Below are 4,109 nucleotides of genomic sequence, written 5' to 3'. Positions count from 1 at the left end.
CTGAAATAGTTCCAGATCATTTTAGCTGCAGGTTCCAGGACTAAAAGAGTTTCCGATCGATCTGTGACACATGAAACATGAATAGTTTGTGGGTATTGATTTTAATTTGGGGTCGTTGATTCTGACTTTACTGCAGCTGAGCTCATAAACTCACCGGCCGTTCAGCTCAACGCATGACATCACAATTAATCTGTTAATGATCACTTTTATGGCCTGAAGAGCATTTCTCAGTCTGGGAGCTGAACGTACAAAAACTGAACCACCTGGAAGAAAGAACAGCAGCAACGACTAAATATCTGTCAAATTACAGGAGAGTCACATCCTGAGTCAGTGGTCTCCATCATGAGCCAAGCCAGGACCGATTACTGGAGCTAACAGAGCTAAAGGAGCTAACAGAGTTAACTGAGCTAAAGGAGCTAATTGAGCTAACGGACATTTCTTTGATTAAAAGGGAATAAAGTACAAAGTTTTACAAAATGACAAGTAATAAACATAAAGAGAGAACAGAAACAAGAGGACCTGACAGAAATCGACCAACAAGATTTCAGAGGTTGCAGAAGGACAACTGTTGCTGGGCAACAAGGCAATTGCAACTCTTGAGGCAGGAGCCAGTTTGGAGAAGCGGTCCAGAACCCGATGGACGGAAACTGTTTGGGTTCTGAGGCGGATCATCTGGCTTCAGTGATTCATCAGGATTCATGTTCCATAAAACAGCCTGGATATGAGAACCGCTGCTGGTAGAACCGGGTCGGGTTCTGCTGGAAGGTGAGCTGTCAGCAGAAAGCAGGGAGACGTGGTGAAGTGGCAACGAGTGGCAGCCAGATGAGCCCAGAATAACTCGAGCCGGTCCAGGTTCAGGTTTAGACTAGGCCACCCTGTAATCAGCCACCACCACCGCTCTCTCATTTCGCTCATAGAAACCAGGCGAGGGTCTCCGCCTCATCGGGTCCCTCTGTCTTTAGCCCCCATCTCCCTGTGCCTTGTTTCCTTCCCTGTATGAGCAGTTTTTGAGTTTCTCTGGAGATTCAAATCAGATTTGAGATGGGAGGTTCAGTTGTCACAGTGGGGGGATTTCTGGTCCCCCCCTCAGTCAATGTTTGCTACTGTGTTGATCTTGCTAAGTTGGTGCGAAGCAGGCAGCGGCAGCCTGACCTGCAGCGCAGCAGTTTCCATCCAGCACATCTGGAGCGGCTGGCGGATAAATCCGGAGCGAGTTTATGAGGGCGAAGCCGCAGAGCCGCCGCTCCTCCTACAGTTGCTCTGATATCCACACATCTGCTTCTGTCTCAGTGTGTTTATGTGACGCCACTGCTGAGACGGGAGGCCGCGGTCTCTGCTGCAACAGCAGAACCAAAACAGGAGCAACAAAAACTCGGAACCGGCTCTGGGTTGATGAGTTGCTGTTGGTGTCTGTCTCAGAAATCGGACCTCTGAGACCTCCAGGTGGCCTAGCGCCCCCTAGTGAATGCTAGTGCCATCTGGCGCCCCCTAGTGCCCCTAACAGTCTCTAGTGCCCCCCCAACGCCCCGGGAGCCGGTGCTGCACTGCATGACCTCAGACCGGACTGCCATTGCTCGCGATGGCCGTCAGGCGTGGTGCAGAGCCAGTTGCTATGGTTACTGCTGTGACCTGATTGTTAGAAAAAAAACAATAAGGGGAACTTCAAAGAGGGCTGCTCAGTTGCCTAGCAACAAGGCAGGCCTGCTCCCCCTCCATGCTTCCCTGGTTTCATCACTCTGTCTTTTCATCACTCCATCTTGCCTCTCATCTCTGGGTTTATCCTGACCATCAGAACCTTTCACCAAGTGGACCAACCCGTTAAGCAGATCTCACTGTGCTGACGGTTCCCTCCTTGCCTTCCTCCAATTGGTTCTGGTTCTGGTTCCAGATTAGAACTTCCTTGTTTTTCTGTCTGTTCAGCAGCTGATCTAGAGCTTCAGGAAAGGGCCTGACCTCTGACCCCCGGTCTATTAGCCACTGTGTTAGCTGGAAGAAGGAAGTTCCCGTGCTCTTCACTATAGCTAGCGGAAGCGATAGACTCCCCCTGCTGGTTGAATCTGACCACTGCTTCAGCCAAATCAGACTAGTCAGCTTCTAAAATAACCAAATTTCAATCTATCACATTAGCTGCTCGGTTAGTGGCTCTTTTAACCTGTTAGCTGCTCTGCTAGCTACTGTGTTAGCTGCTCAGTTAGTGGCTTTTGGATGAAAGGATTTGATCAATTACCTGAGTCTCTCTCCTCTTTGTTATATATTTATGAGGACATGGCGTCACATTAGTTTCAGATTTTAATCATGGATCAAACTTTATTCAGAAATGTAATCCCTGATTCTGGAGGCATCAAATTCCCAAAAATATTTCATAATTTTTATCTCTCTCATATGCACACGCAAAACTGGTTCTTCTCTTCAGTTTCCGCTCCTACACTTCATGCTTCTTTGCTTCCACCTGGTGGCCAGCTGAGGAACTGCGTGACTCACCTGCAGAAACCAGACCTAACAGTTCCACACACACCTGTGAGATGAGCTCTGCTTTACCTGGGAAGTAAAATATATGAACATTTATCTTGCTTTGTTTCTACTTTTACATCCATCAAACATTTTGTTGACATTCTGAATGTTTTTTGCTCTCATTTGTTTTCTTACTGGATTATTGTGTCACATCACGTGACCTGTCTAATTTAACACACTTGTGTAAAATAAAGGGTGTGTCCTGCTGTCATGTTGAATGCTGAGCCAAAAAGTGATTCTGCTAGCAATTTTCTCACCCTACGTTTTACTTTTAGCGTGTTTGAAATGATCCAAAATGTAGAATTTAACAACACAAAATTTTCTAAAGTTTTGATTTTCTTACTCTTAGTTTGAACTGATTGTGGTTTTGATGCCCCGACTAGATTTCTCTTTATTATGCCCAACAGTGAAGGCCTATTCAAAGTAAAACACCTGAGTATCATGCAGCTGATAGATAAAACTGGACCATTTTTCCTGACAGTACAGCAGCAGGTTTTACAAAATGACAGTAACTTTTAAGTTGGCTGTTAAACTTAGGAAGGAAACATCCACAGCTGATGGCTGTGACTGGGTAAGATGTATTGTATCACTTCTTGTTCTCGTACTTTGTAGAGTTATTGGAGTCTTTCTTGAGTTAATATAGTTAATATTTTAACACATATTTTTGTTGCTATATTTGGCTAAAGCTTTATGTTTTTATGCTTCACACAGTTTTTTTCAGCCTATAAGAGCTAGTTAGCTTGGTTAGCCTAGCATTAACTTAGCATCAGTGCTACTATCACTACATCTCCTCTTGTCTGTTGCAGTGTGTCAGCTACTCCCCTGCCTCTGTTAGTGATAATGCTGTAATAAATGTAATGATTTTGTAGGTTTGGAAGCTCGGCCATCTTGAGAAGGCAGCAGATAGCTTAGCGTCCTTAGCCAATGTAGCATCCTTAGCCAATGTAGCGTCCTTAGCCAATGTAGCGTCCTTAGCCAACTTAGCGTCCTTAGCCAATGTAGCGTCCTTAGCCAATGTAGCGTCCTTAGCCAATGTAGCATCCTTAGCCAATGTAGCATCCTTAGCCAACTTAGCATCCTTAGCCAATGTAACATCCTTAGCCAACTTAGCGTCCTTAGCTAACGTAGCGTCCTTAGCCAATGTAGCGTCCTTAGCCAATGTAGCATCCTTAGCCAATGTAGCATCCTTAGCCAACTTAGCATCCTTAGCCAATGTAGCATCCTTAGGCAACTTAGCGTCCTTAGCTAATGTAGCATCCTTAGCCAATGTAGCGTCTTTAGCCAATGTAGCGTCTTTAGCCAATGTAGCATCCTTAGCCAACTTAGCATCCTTAGCCAATGTAGCATCCTTAGCTAATGTAGCATCCTTAGCCAATGTAGCGTCTTTAGCCAATGTAGCGTCTTTAGCCAACTTAGCATCCTTAGCCAATGTAGCATCCTTAGGCAACTTAGCGTCCTTAGCTAATGTAGCATCCTTAGCCAACTTAGCATCCTTAGCCAATGTAGCGTCCTTAGCCAGCGGCCCTTCTGTACAGCCTGAGCAACCACTGGTCAAGCTGTCTGATCTGACACAGATCTATAGAAGTACACATCACAGA

Source organism: Gambusia affinis, linkage group LG01 (genome assembly GCF_019740435.1).
Source record: "Gambusia affinis linkage group LG01, SWU_Gaff_1.0, whole genome shotgun sequence".
NCBI classification, from domain to species: domain Eukaryota; kingdom Metazoa; phylum Chordata; class Actinopteri; order Cyprinodontiformes; family Poeciliidae; genus Gambusia; species Gambusia affinis.
Note: the sequence above shows the minus strand (reverse complement) of the source record.